Source organism: Echinops telfairi, unplaced genomic scaffold, assembly GCF_000313985.2.
Source record: "Echinops telfairi isolate 266 unplaced genomic scaffold, ASM31398v2 ScPeMD7_2010;HRSCAF=2546, whole genome shotgun sequence".
Taxonomy (NCBI): domain Eukaryota; kingdom Metazoa; phylum Chordata; class Mammalia; order Afrosoricida; family Tenrecidae; genus Echinops; species Echinops telfairi.
Window position 1 is genome coordinate 8,138,365 of NW_022105908.1, and position 14,989 is coordinate 8,153,353.

General features: G+C 38.5%; 1 protein-coding gene across 1 annotated transcript in view; it reads right to left on the reverse strand.

The window, feature by feature from the left end:
* Positions 1 to 14,743, reverse strand: part of BMPR1A (bone morphogenetic protein receptor type 1A) — a 130,905-nt gene extending 116,162 nt beyond the window's left edge. The window contains exon 1 of the mRNA XM_004709200.2: positions 14,701 to 14,743. The gene's annotated coding sequence lies outside the window, so the exon portion shown is untranslated. The remainder of the gene's footprint in view (positions 1 to 14,700) is intronic.
* Between the last annotated feature and the right edge of the window lie 246 nt (positions 14,744 to 14,989).

Genomic DNA, 14,989 nt, shown 5'->3' on the forward strand with positions numbered 1-14,989 from the left:
CTTTGTAAACTAAAAAATTAGACAAAGGTTAATAGTTACTAAAATCTCCTGGGAATATGTAAAAGAATGACTAAAAGCTTTTTCAAACTGCTCATTCTTCAAATTCCAATTGCTTTTAAACGCCTCATTAAGAAACTGCATATTTTTTCCTAAGTATTTAATTTAAACAAGTTTAAGCAAGGAAAGCAGTGACATATTCTTAACACCATCATACTCTTTTGGGATTATCAAAAAACTCTTGATGTGTAATTTGATAAAAGGTTGATTCAATGCTGAGGCTATAAATAGGGAGTCTAAATTTAATGACAAGCAACAACAAAAAGATGTTATTTTTGGAAAAGAATTTTTCTAACACCTAAAAATGGGAAACAACCCACTTAAAGATGAATTAAATACATACTGTACAACTAAAAATATACATGTAACAGTAAGTGATAAGAAGATATGCCAAGTCTACTTAGTATATGTTGTCCTGTCAAAGTTTCTTTCACTCTTTCACAACAGAACCTAGGAATAAAGAATGCACAGCTGCCTAGCAGATGTATAATTTTAGAGTCTAGGTTCCATATTGCATTCTCTCTCGTTTCATTTTGCTAGACGTTTTGGATTGTCTATTTCCATCTGTTTTTTTAGCCTCCCCGAGCTTCAGCTCCACTTCCCTACATCTTGATTTTAGTCCACTATTCAGAAAAACATCAAATTTAAAACATCTTAGCTGCTTAAAAAAGCTTATAACTCACAAAACTGAAGAAAGAGAAAAGAAGCAGAGGAAGACACAGCAGTCTGATGACTAGAACAAGACAGCCAAATTTCCAAAACTTTCTCTCTTTAGATACCTCTCTACACTCTGATTAACTTCAAGTTTCTTAAAGATTCAAGTTCAGACATTCTGCTTTAATATATGAACAGAATTTCAGTTTTACTCACCTTATTTTATCAAACTCTAAGTTATGGTAGAAATATTAAGTAGTAAGATAGATTTCTGAAAAGTCTATATAGTATGCAGACAAGCGTTAATCTGCTAACTGCAACGTCAGTGGTCCAAACCTTCTAGTCGCTCCTAGGGAGACAGAAAGGGTATCTGCACCCCTAATGAGTTACAGCTTGGAAGCCAAATAGAGACTCAGTGGAAATGGGGTTTCTGTGTGGGGATAGAGTGCATATCAAAATATTTACTGATGTTAGTTATCTTTTTATAGTATGCATATGAATTGGGGTTTTTTTTCTAGAAACAAATTACACACGGGACGTGACTTTTTCTGGTACAGGAATGTTGGGGAAATGCACAAACATCTACTCAGCTTCAACTGTTTTGAGAGTAACCACAGCTGCTCGTATTAGTTATTATCTGGTGGATTCCAACTCATGGCACCTTCATGACAGAGTAGAATTGCTCCACAAGGATTTTCTTGGCTATAATTTTAAGGAAAGGAAAGCAGAGCACAAGGACATTTCTTCCATGGTACTGCTGGGTAGATGTGTTGGAATTACCAACCCTTTAGTCAGCCAGCAGTCAAGCACAAACCATTTGTATCCCACCCAGCTGTGAAAAATGGTCTAATCAACAACTAAGCATGTTTAAATATCTCAAAAAGGAGAAAACACAGAGTATTAATTTTTTTAAACATATATATGATAACTGGTCTGGGGTGTTTTGTTTTTTTTAAGCAACTTTTTCTAAAGACACAAACAAAAAACACTGCCATCAAGTCCATTTGACTCCCAGCCAATGGGAGAGAGTGTGCCTGCCTATCCTGGCAATTAGGTTTCCCGGTCGCTAAATGCCTTAGGTTAGCAGGCTAGCACTTTTAACTAGGCTCTTAACTTTCACTGCGGACCTTATTTAAGATACCTCTCTCTGTGATGCAAAGGAAAAAAGTTAAGCAAGTTAAAGAATATCAATTAAAAGTTACCTATGAAAAATTATAATAAATTTTAAATTCTAAAAATAGGAGATAAATGTTAAAAAGTCCATCAGATACACCCTCCACCTAATTCACAATAAAAAATTTTAAAATGGCACCTGAATGTAACCTTATCAAAAATACGTTATTTACACCTCGAGTGCAAGTATTTTAATGGGTATCTCAGGAATAGCACCACAAAGTCTACTAAACTCATTTGCTCTATGTGGAAAACAGAATAAAAGCCAGCAAAAATAAATTAACATATGTATGTGTACATTCTCATTTTGAAACCATTAGCTGTGTAAACCTTGATAAACTACTTAACCTTTAGGGCTTCAATTTCCTTCTGTACATGTATATAAAAGAACTAATAACAGTACCTAAATTACAGAATATGTATAAAAATTAAATAGATTAACATATGTAAAAATAACTTTTAGGGGGACATTATAACATGTATAAGCCAAATTTTTCAGCATGTTTTTAATGCAGTTTTTGTGGTAAAATTAGGTGCCTCGACTGATATTCAGGTCGGCTTATATTCGAGTATATACGGGTAATAAGAAAAATGTGTTTGATATTATTTTCATAATCCATCGTAATCTCATTTTACTGCTCGCATTGCTAAAGATAAAACCCACGGGGGAAAAAAAACCCCACGTAATTTTATATGTGGATGCCTGGGATTTCAATGTTTCCAAGACTTGGTATTTTCCTCAATATTCAAATTAAGAATTATTATAGCATACAACTTACACATTTAATACAGTTATCATTACAGAAGGAAAATAAAAAATGAAGCCATTTTTCAAAGAAGATATACAAATCCCAATGAAAAGCACATGAAAAGATGCTCAAATTCATTTCAAGGAAAAGCAAATTAAAACCACAATGAGGTACCAATCCACAATAAATGATTTTTTTTCATGCCTGATGGACTTGAACTCCTGACCTTGCAGATTGCAGCCCGATGTGTAACCACTATACCACCAGGGCTCCTATAAATGATATTTTTAAAATAAACATTGCTTTTTAAAAAATTAACATTTCAACATAATCAAATTAGAAAAAAAAACTAGTTATCACAACAGCAACAAAATACAATTATATAAAACATTAATGCTAAAATTATTGGGCAGAATTAGAACGCACTTGGAAATGGAACCAAGGGGATGACAGAATGGTTCATGACATCTCCACGTAGAAAGAGAGAGTGAATCTGGTGTCCAGAGGATTTCCGATGGTCCTTATGTAAAACCAAAACAAATCCACTGCCAGTGAGTCAACTCTAACTGATAAGGGTTTCCAAAACTAACTATAGAAGCATAAAGCCTCAACATTCATTCTCCCATACAGCAGCTGTTCGGTCTGAAGCGCCAGCCTGTGGTTAGCAGCCCACTGCTTATCCAGCAGACCCACCAGGCTTCTTTGCCACAATAAACAGCTCAGATCAGTATGGGTATAAACACACAACAAGAAGTTCCATTCGTCTCCAATCCCTATCTCCAACTATGACTTATCATATATCTCTTTATGACATCTTAATTCCGATAGCTTTCCATTGTTTAAAACAAGCCACGGTCCAGCCCAATCTACTCTAATTTAAAATTTCAACCCTATGATTAATAATTTAAAAAAGAAGAAAAACTTCAACCCAAATATGTGTAATTTCTGTAAACAGAAAACAAAGGTTTCTATAGTAATATATGAATACAGTTAGGGAAAGTATATTGGAGTTTTGACATACATACTAGTATATTAACAGCTCTGATAAGGCTCAAAGCAAGGAAACCTAATAAGTTAATGATGCTGTGACTGGGTACATGGAATGGATTCCAACTCATAGTAGTTGGAATTGCCCCTTAGGGCTGGATTTTATTGGTTGAAGTTTTTCTGGGAGCAGTTTACCAGGCCTTTCTATCACAAACAACTCAGATTAGCAGCTAAACAAACATTTACTATTGAACCAAGGTCCCTCAATATGCTAATTAGAAGTAGAAATAAGTTAAAATTCTACCTTCAACTCATGATGAAGAAGAGCTACATTTTGAGGAAGACTTCATAGAAGAGACAGGATTTAGAAGCATTTTAAAGGCACAGAATAGAGATAAAAGTCAAAAGCAATGTTATTCATAATTTAAAATGTTTAATGGACACATGAAAAATAAAAGGAATCTGGTAAAATTAATTTTAATACCATATTTCAATCACCCCAATGTATCCCAAACTGTACCATTTCAATATGTAACTAATATTTTAAAAGCATGAGATAATTTACATTCTTTTTTGGTAATATCTTCAAAATCTAGTAAGTACTGTATGTTTTATATTACAACTCAATTCAGATTAGCCACATATCATGTGGTCAACCATATAGATCTAAAGATTCTAAATTAATACACAAAACTGTATACATAAAGTGACTTAGCCTAACAAAACCGAAACAGTAGACTGAGCCAGAGCAGTCGACCAGTTTCAAATAATTTGAATTTTACATTGTAAGCAAATAAGTAACAAAGATAACAGGACAATAACTAAAGTATTACTTCAGGACAATAACTAAAGTATTACTTCAAAAAGATTAGCTTGCTTTTCCTTACCCAGACATACATGCAAATTCAGCATGCATAATCTTCCCAACATTTTTATTACATGAGAAACTACAGGAGATTTAAAAATAATACATCATATTTTGTTGATCTGGTACATGAAGTTAAGTCAAAAAGTATAGCTACAAAGTCAACAGAAACCTTTGTAAGACAAAAATGCCAAAATGTGAAACAATTATTTCTCACCATATCCTCCTCTAGGTCTATACATTTCTGAAGCTGATACTTCTCCCACCTCTCTAACTCTTCCCCCCAAAATGCTGCCTTCTTCAAAACAGCAGTTTTGGCATCTTTAAAGCACTCAAGTCTTGTTCCTTTTCAATGTTCTTTGAGTTTGGGCAACAAAGAGCAACCTGAAGAAGCATGATCATGACTGTAGAGTAGTGGAGTAAGGTTATGACTGACTGTAGAGTAGTGGAGTAAGGTTTTCCAACAAAATTCTTACATGACATGTGACTACCTGGTTTGCAGAAGGCTATGGATGACAGTGGAAGCCCAAAATCCACTTGTACGGTCCACCCTAATATCAAGCTTCCAATGACCCCCTCCAAACACAGCTAAGGGATTTGAATGGTCCTGTTGTCAGGCAGAGAGCTTTGTGAGGGAAAAAGTGAAGGGGAAATGCACGTGGACTGATCTCCGGCTGAATCCCCTCTGACCACGGACCAGGATGTGAACAGTCTTGCTAACACAGGGAACACACTGGAAAGTGGATTGTTGCACACACAGTTAGGATAAAGTCTGACACCCTATCATTTGATCTCTTTTATGATTTATTTACATTTGTTCTACTTTTTAATATTTTCTTTCTTTTCTATTGGGGTTTTATTTCATTATTCTTGTTAGTTTAGGGTATTTGTTTTTTAATTGTTTATAATGTTTTTCTGTATGTGAAATGGAGGCGCCAGCCTGTGCTCCTGGACAACTTCCAGAAGTGCTATGGACCAGGGTGCTTCCCTACCCTCTTCCCTCCAAAAGACTAGACAAGCTGGGAAGTGGAGAAGTGGTTGTTGTTTGTTTGTTTCTAATATAAAAAAGAAAAACACTAAAAGAAGCTGAGAGAACCCCATTCTTTACTGTGCAATCATATGTAAGCTTTCTGGACACCCCCATAGCTGTCCATTTTACATTGAGTGGAAATTACCTCAGAACTACCAAAATGAAAGAAAAAACTTCTTCACATAAGCACCTCCCTCCCAGGGTCCTGTGTCCTTCAAGATTACCAGGTGAATGAAAGCTGAAGAAACCATCCCCATAGCCTCGAGTTGTCCTCTCTGCCTTGGATTGAACTGACCCACAGATCCACCCACCGGAGACCACCTTTTCTTTGAAGGTACCCAAAGGCATGAAGACATGTCTTATTACTGAAAGAACTTGCCCATAGCCATTCAGTGATCATAAATATGTTTAAACAGGTTGTATTTGAGGGGAAATGCACATATGGACCGGTGGCACTGTGGCGTAAGCGCTAGACTAACTAAAGTTTGAGGTTCAAACCCTCCTTAACAGCTCCATGGAAAAAAGATGCAGCCTACTCCCTTTAAAGCCTCGGAAATCCTAGATAGGTCACTCTGAGTGCAAATCAACTTGATGGGAGGGGCTTTTGGGGGGTTATATATGAACTGCTACCCTAGTAGCAATGCCTTTTGACTTCAAAATACCTTCAATACCTTTGGGCTTGCCTTCAAATACCTAAGATACTTCAGGATAATTGTGACTGAGTTTTAATTCATGACATTTTGAAGTAATTAAAAAAAAACAACATACAGAACTTTGAGGAACTTCACCGAAATTTAAACATTTTAACATTTATCAGAGGCTTCTTTCAGTTAGGGATCCAAGGAATTTTTAATCAAGCACAAACCTCAGACACTCAAGACCTTGCATTCACAGAATTCTAATTGCTAAAAAGAAAATGCCCAAAGTATTTAATATACAGAAAACAGTAGAGCAATAATACAAAGGTCCTCCAGATTTCTTAACCAAACCAAACACACTGCCATGAAGTCAATTCTGACTCTTAGTAACCCTACAGGAGAGAGTAGAACTACCCCTGTGGGTTTCTGAGACTGAAACTGGAACCCTCTAAGGGGGTAGGAAAGCCTCATTTTCCTCCACCAAAGTGTCTGGGTGTTTTCACATTGCTCATCTTGTGGTTAGCAGCCAAATGTGCTACCGCTACACCACCAGGGCTTCTTCTTAACCAAAAGATGGGGTGAGGGTAGGCGGGAATTAAGAATGGTGTGGTAGTTACATGATTTCATTTCAACTTGAAGTAGAGGGTCAGAGTCTAGCCTGTCAATCAGGTTGCAACTTTGATGACCTCATTTGGAGGTGCTACTGATATAAATGCCCTCTAGAGGCAGTCCACTCTCACTGTCTTCACCTTCCTGTTGGTAAGGCACACAGAGGAGACCTGCCAGAGCCTTGTGATGTTTCCACTGCCACAGGATCCACAAGACTGCACCCACCAGCCTATGATCTTCCTGCATTCTGTACCATTGCATGTAGCTGTGTGAGTCTGAAGAGGGATTTATGGACTAGTATGGACTTAAGGGCTTGACCTGGGCTGGGCTGGGCTGTTTGCTTGGTGTATAATTACTTGTTGATATAAAGCTGTCTCTTACGTATATATACATGTCCCCAAATTTGTTTCTCTAGCCAACCTGGCCTAACACAGTTGGCAAAGGAAGACTAGCATAAATCATTCTCTGTTACTATAACAACTGTCAAGGCAGGAAGAGTGGTTTAGCAAGTAAAGTCAGAAATCTAGTGTCATCAGAACTGAAAACATTCCATGACCTGCAATTTCAGCACCCAACTACTCTGCATTGAAGTCAGGCAAGTTTTAGCAGAAAAAGATTTTAAAATTCACCAAGTTCCTTTTACTTTTGTATTAAAAGGGGGAACAGAGAGACCCACAGTTGTTTAGTATTATGTCCAAGAGCACATAGCTATTTAGTGATAGAACAGTACCAGCTGTTTAGAAGAGATTAAAAATCAAAACTGAACCTTCCCACTAGTTCTTTATCCATTTTTAAATTCCCTAAATAATCCACAATAGATATGCCGCGTTTAGAGTTTTTAAAAGGAAGAAATGTTTGCTGTAAAAACTACTGGACAATTACTAAAACAAAACACTCTCCCCTCTCTTACCTAATGTCTCCCCCTGTAAGTCACTTTCTCAGCAAAGCCTTTCAAAGCTCCGGTTCTCAGGAAGAGTCAGGCTTCCCTTTGTTTCACGCTTTTAAGTGCCCTACACCCTCCTTCTGTAGCTCTTGATATAACTAAAATTAAATAGCAATGTCAAATTATCTAATGTGCCATGTCTCTTTTCTAGGCTCTTTACTGTATTACAAGGAACACGAGTGGCGAAATGGTTTTTATTACACTTTGGGCTGCTAACGGTCAAACAGCAGTTCAAGCCCACTAGTTACTTCTTGGGAGGAAAATGAAGCAGTCTGTTCCTACAAAGATTTACAGCCTCAGAAATCAAAGCAGGACAGTTCTACTCTGCCCTATCGGACTACTGAGAGTTATAATTGACTCAATGACAGGGAGTTTGGGTTTTGGTTTACTGTATGTAGTAGGAGTTCCTAACATGAGCCTGCACACAAAATTGTTGTATTTGATTTTTCATCAGTGTCAGAAATAACCTTTAGAGGGACAAGAACAAAAATAGAGTGGCTTTACGTTTACTGTCTAGTACCAGCCTTTCTCTGAAGCCACCACTTCTCCATCCCACTTGGTTCTCAGAAAGCCAGTCAGTTCAACCTGCTCCCTGACTACTCCAGTGGGTTTGTAACTCTGGCCTGGCCAATTCATGGTACCCCATACTCTTTATAACGATCCCTGGGTGGCACAGTGGGCTAGGCATTGGATTACTCGACACAAAGTCAGTGAATCAAACCTACCAGCAGCTTGGCAAGCCAAAGAGGAGGCTGTTTGCTCCTGTAAACCCTATATAGTGTCACTATGAATTGGATCAACTTGATGACAAGTTTTGGTTTACTCCATTAAGAATCCCTCCAAGATCAAATATATGGAACTGGGAAGAGGATTCCTCTTGAATTTATAACACACATTCACTATCTTCAAGTCAAGTCTAACTCATAACGATCCTAAAGTGTAGAGTACACCTGCCCCTTTAGGTTTCCAAGGCTATATATCTTAAGACATCGGAAAACCTCATCTTCCTTTGCACCACTGGTGGTTTCCAACTGCTGACCTTGCAGTTGGCAGCCCAATATGTACACCAGTACGCCACCAAGGCTCTGAAACTCCTAACAGTAACAACCCTGTAAGCCTGAAATTGCCTGTGATCCTTTCCTGCCAAATTACAGTACTTGCCTGCAAATGAGGCCAAAAGGTAGCGAGGTACTGTCATGATCACTAGAGCACCTAGATCTAGTCAGAGGCAAATTTTTTCATCTTTTAAAAAACCCTGAGTGGGCAAAAAAACCTTGCCCCCACCACATCCTAGTTTGAGTGGGCTTCTTGTTACTTGAAATTAAGGGTCGCTTGAGAAAGTCATCTAATACTCACTATTGGAATATAATCCATACTCTACCTCCAAACCAGTTATCTATGGCCAAGAAACTCCAGACCTGTTTATTCAATTGCCAAGTGAAAATATTTATTTGGTTGTCTTAGTTGACTTAATTAAGTTCCACTTGAACAAAATCAAACTCACTCATCTACCCAGCAAACCAGCTATCATTTCCCATTTCTCATTTCAGTGAGCAACACCTATCCACCTTTCTTCTCCAGCTGGAAACCTGGGAGTCTTTCTTGCCAACCCCATTTCTTTTGTCCTACGCATCTCTTCCTCGCAGCTAACTGCTAGGTCCTGTTAAACCGAAGCCCTGCTTATCAGCCACCATACTAGCACGGACCGGGATAAAACAGCCTCCTTAAGAAGTTCCAATGTCTTCAGTCTTCCTTTCTCCCAACTGATTTTTCACAATCCCTAAACCGCAAATATGACTGTTTTATTCTCACACTTAGAATATCCCTGGCTTTCATAAATCAACAACTAATTATACACAGCTAGACTGTATGGTCAGGCTTGACTTCTTTAGACATCATTAGTGTTGTAAGAGGAGCCCTGGTGGCATAGTGGTTACAAGTTGGGCGGCAACCTGCAAGGTCAGCAGTTTGAATCCACCAGCCGCTACACAGGAGAAAGAGGGCTTTCTGCTTCCTTAAATAGTTCCAGTCTCAGAAGGGTCACTATGCCAACCAAAGACTGTGAGAAAGGACTAGAGATCTGCTTCAGTAACAGTTACAGCCAAAAAAACCCAATGAGGAATAGTGTTTATGTAGAATTACCTATTTCCTTTATACTGCCTGAAACTTTTCATGTTAAGGAGGTTTAACAAGCATCCTCTTTTAAAATTTACTTTTTGTAGTGACAGTAGATTGGCAATGAATCATTTGTACGTGCAGCTTCATTTCACTTATGACTCATTGTTTAAGTTGAAGTTATATGTAATATATTAATGCGATGTGCCCAAAAGGTGAGAAATTAAAGGCAAATATCCTATTCACCAATTCTAAGGTATATATATTTTTCATAATTTAGCATCTCCAAAATCAGGGTGTATCTTAAATTAATGGCTGTAATTAACTGGAAACACATTTTCTTTATAAATAATCTATAAAATTATGATGCATCTTACAATTGGAATTCAGTGCAATTCAACAATTAATCTTACAAGCCCAAAGTTGAACTGATCTCACCAAGATGGACCCTGTGGTAGTAAGAAAGCAACCAATTAAAGCATAAAAAGGGGTTGAGGGGTGGTCAGGAAAAGAGTTCCTAGTCCAAAAATAAGCCAAGAAGAATGGCCTGAGGAGAAACCCATGTTCCTTTTCCTCCATGGCTCAGCACTCCCAAGATCAAAGTCAGATTAGCATACTAGTTGAATAGGCTAAAAAGGGACCTTCCCTGTTATTCAATTTAATATGCAACAAAATCTGATCCAGGCTGGCGCTAAGATCTAGTAGCGGGACTATAAATTGTATAAAAACATCTGTTTAAGAAAAAAAATTGTATAAATTATCAAGGGTTCGTGGGTGGTGGTGGTGGTGAGGAGTTGATACCAAGGGCTCAAGTAGAAAGATGTTTTGACAATGATGATGGCAACAGATGTGCAGATGTGCTTGACCCAATGGATGTATGTATGGATTGTGATAGAGTTGTACGAGCCCCCAATAAAATGGTTAATAAAAGAATGATGATGGCAACAAATGTACAAATGTGCATGACACAATGGATGGATTGTGATGAGTTGTACGAGCCCCCAATTAAAAAAAAAAACGTAAGAGACCAAATGACTCTGAAACTACACACATTAATGTGTGCACAATGCTGTACATAAATTGTGTGTAACTAAAGCTGATTTTTAAGACAAATGAGCAAGTACATTAAGAAAACATTAAGATAAAAATCAAATTCAGAATAAGAAATTCCATGCAGAATAAGGAAATGGAGAAGACTTCATCGAAGTGAATTTGAAATAAGGCTTAAGAAATGAATCATACATTGCCATTGAGTTGATTCATCACAGTGGCCCTATAAACCAGGGCAAAATATCTCTGTGGGTTTCTGAGACTGTAACTCTTTATGGAGAACGTTGCATCTCTCTCCCAAGGAGTGGCTGGTGGTTTTGAACTGCTGACCTTTACAGCAGCTCACTGCATAACCCACACCACCACCACCACCAGGACTCCTGTTCTTAGGAGGTAGTTATAAACGTTGTGAGGACTTGGAATGTGGCAACAGCCACATATACAGTCCAAGAAGAGAAAGCAGTGTAAGTAACGACAGGGGGCAGAGGAGTCACAGGGTGTAAGCAGGGACCAAGAGGCATGTAAAACAAGACAAAAGACTACTACTCAGCCAGAAAGAAAAGTGAAATTCTCACACATACCATCACATGAACTAACCTTTACACAAATAACATGAACAAAACACATCTCAAGAGAACAAGCCCATGGGGGCTACAAAAAGCTTATGGAAAAATGAAATGAAAAGAGCATGGAATTTTCCCACAAACTTTTGGAAGCCCCCTCATATTGTTATGTTCCTGTTTATATAACCCTGGAGTCCCCAGATGGAGCAAATAGTTAAGCCCTCATCTACAATCCAAAAGGTTGATTGTTCCAGAGGCATCTCAGAGACAGGCCTGTCATTCTGCTTCCACATGGGGTCACTATGAGTCAGAATCAAGTCAAAGGCGACTAACAACACATGGTTATCTAGAATAGGAAAGTGAATATAGGCCAAAGGTTATCAGGAAACGGCATGAGGGAGACGTGGGAGGAGGGAGAGGTCTTACTGCTGGCTGCTGAGCTTCCGTGGAGGGTGATGGATGGAAAAAGCTGAACAAGGATATATATGGTGATGGTTGCACGATATGACAAACACAATTAATGTCAATGAACTGCACGTGTGAAGAATGTTGAAATGGCAAGTGTATTGTTACACATGTATTTACCACAATTTTTCTTAAAAGTTATTTAAGAAGGAATGCATCAGAAAAACTGGATAAAAAGTAAAAGCAAAAAGATCCTAACATTAGTCAAGGTAGAATCAGAATGTGATTCAGTCAGCAAAAAAAAAAAAAGGGCCCGAAAAAGGGAAAAAAACATTTGTAGGAGAAAATTTAAGGGACAAAAACTGAAAATCAAACAACACTAAATTTGAAAATTCACTAAATATTTTTTCTGGAGAAACACTAAAGCTGACCCAAGAAGTAGGAAACCTACATAAACCAACAGCTATTAAAGAAACAGTAATATTATTCAATTTTCTTGCAAAAAAAAAAATCTAGACCAAATTGGCAAATGGGTGAGACTTTACAAACTTTCAATCTCAGTCTAAACCAACAGTTCTCAATCTGTGGGTCGCGACCCCTTTGGGGGTCGCCTGATTCATAACAGTAGCAAAATTACAATAATGATGTAGCAATGAAAATAATGTTATGGTTGGGGCATCACCAAACATGAGGAACTAACTGTATTAAAGGGTCGCAGCATTCGGAAGGTTGAGAACCAGTGGGCTAAAGTGTTTTGAAGAGAGAAAAAGAAGAAAAGCTGCTCAACTCATTTCATAAATAGATTATAATCTTGAGTTCTACAATGAGCATTAGTTTTAAGGGAGGTGCCATTTGACACATTTCAATTTATTCAACAAAAATTACAGAAACTGTTTACATTTACCTCCTACCATTTGTGCTGACTTTTATCCATTTAACAAAACAAATATATATCCAAATTAATTTTCTTCTAAGATTAGAAACTTGAAATTCTGTGTGGTTTATGTATCTCTACACACATAAATTTGATGCAAACACGAACTGTGTATTAATTCCAGTAAATCAGTTTCATTCATAAAAGCATTACTTCAGTAATAAATATAAACGTATGCCAAGGGCTTAAGTGGAGAGCAAATGTTTTGAGAATGATGAGGGCAACGAATGTACAAATGTGTTTTACACAACTGATGTATGTAGGGATTGTGATAAGAGTTGTATGAAGCCCCAATAAAATGATTTTTAAAAAATTTCTCAGAAAGTAAACATCAAATATAAAGACAAACAATGCAGTGGAGATTGTCATACTGACTCACCCAACCACCCTCAAAACCCTAAACTCAAAGCCATTAAGTTGATGCCCACATACAGCAACCCTCCAGGCCAGGGCACAACCGTCCCTGTAAGTTCCCGAGACCCTAACTCTTTATGGGGGTAGCAGCTGGTGTCAGCACTGCTGACCTTTGAATTGCAGCCCAATATGCAACCACTACACCACCAGGGCTCCTGTGCTGAGAGTGGGTGGGGAAAACACAGTGATAGGATTCAGTAAAGTTAAAAGGGTTAACTGTGTTTGCCACGCTGTTGGGTATAAAATGAACCATCTCAGAAGAGGGAATCTCACTACTAGCAAAAGAGAAGTGTCAGGTGTGGAGTGTGTCTGCCAGACCCCACAATCCCTGTGCACTGAACCTCCTTGATCCAAGAGATAACTCTGACATCAAAGGAATAACAGAAGAGCCCCACCGAACCAAGAGCCAAAATATGAGACAGAGCAGTGGACTTCTCAGTCCACAGAACAAGATAGGCTGAGTGTTTAGATCATCAGGAGGGCAGCTGGTGGAGCAGAGTGGCTCTGGGCACTTAACGTATATACTTGAGTGTAAGCCGGCCGGAATCTCCACCGAGGCACCTAATTTTACCACAAAAACTGCATTAAAAAATGTGTTGAAAACGATAAAACATAAGAACTTTCCTCTAGTTCTTAAATGCTTCCTCCCCTAACCCCACCCCACCCACACTATCATGATCCCAATTCTACCTTACAAATCTGGCTAAACCAAAGGATGTTCACTGGTACAGATAGGAACTGGAAACACAGGGAATCCAGGACGGATGATCCCTTCAGGACTAGTGGTGAGAGTGACGATACCAGGAGGGTGGATGGAAAGGGGAACCGATTTCAAGGATCTACATATAACCACCTCTCTGGGGGACAGACAACAGAAAAGTGGGTGAAGGGAGACATCGCATGGTGTAAGACATGACAAAATAATAACAATTTATAAGTTATCAAGGGTTCATGAGGGAGGGAGAAAATGAGGGCCTGATGCCAAGGGCTCAAGTAGAAAGCAAATGTTTTGAGAATGATGATGGCAACAAATGTACCAATATGCTTGACACAATGGATGGATGTATGGATTGTGATAAACATATGAGCCCCCAATAAAATGATTTTTTTTCTTAAATGTACTGAAAAACTCAGCTTATACTCAAGTATATAAGGTAATTGGAAGAACTGGGTTTGCAGACCCACAGAACTGGAGCTGAATGCCTCAGGCTGAGTCTTAGAGCACAGTGGCATGCCTTTTGGTCATTTACTTGCAGCCCCCAAAGGGCTTTGAGACATTGCCAGAGCAGGGAAGAGGCCAGACCCGAGGCCAAGGACCAGAGAGAGACCTGCCTGGGAGCACAGCAGAGACTATCCTAAATGAATAACTGTGTCCTGATAATTTCTCATCTGAATTGTAACCTATTAATTTCCCTAATAAACCCCATAATCATGAGCACCGTATAAATTCTGTGTGGTCACTGCAATGATTTATAGAGCTCAGCAAAAAAGTAGAATGCAATAGGAGACAGCACCTTCAGTGTCAAATGTGGGGTCCCGTGCAATGGCTCCAGACTCTGGAAGCATGGGTCTGTGGGAGAGAAAGAACCAAAGGGGCATAGGAAGTAAAACATTTGATTTTTAGAATGGTTACTTTGGTTACAGTTACTTATAAGGACTACAGCTGAGGGGAGAAAAGCTACTTCTGGGGTGGCCTGGGCAAAAACTCAGCTGGTTGAAGAAGGTGACTGATAGGGCATCTGGGCCTACTACATCCACCCAGCCAGAGGTCAAGGTCATATATGCATAAATGGAGACATAATC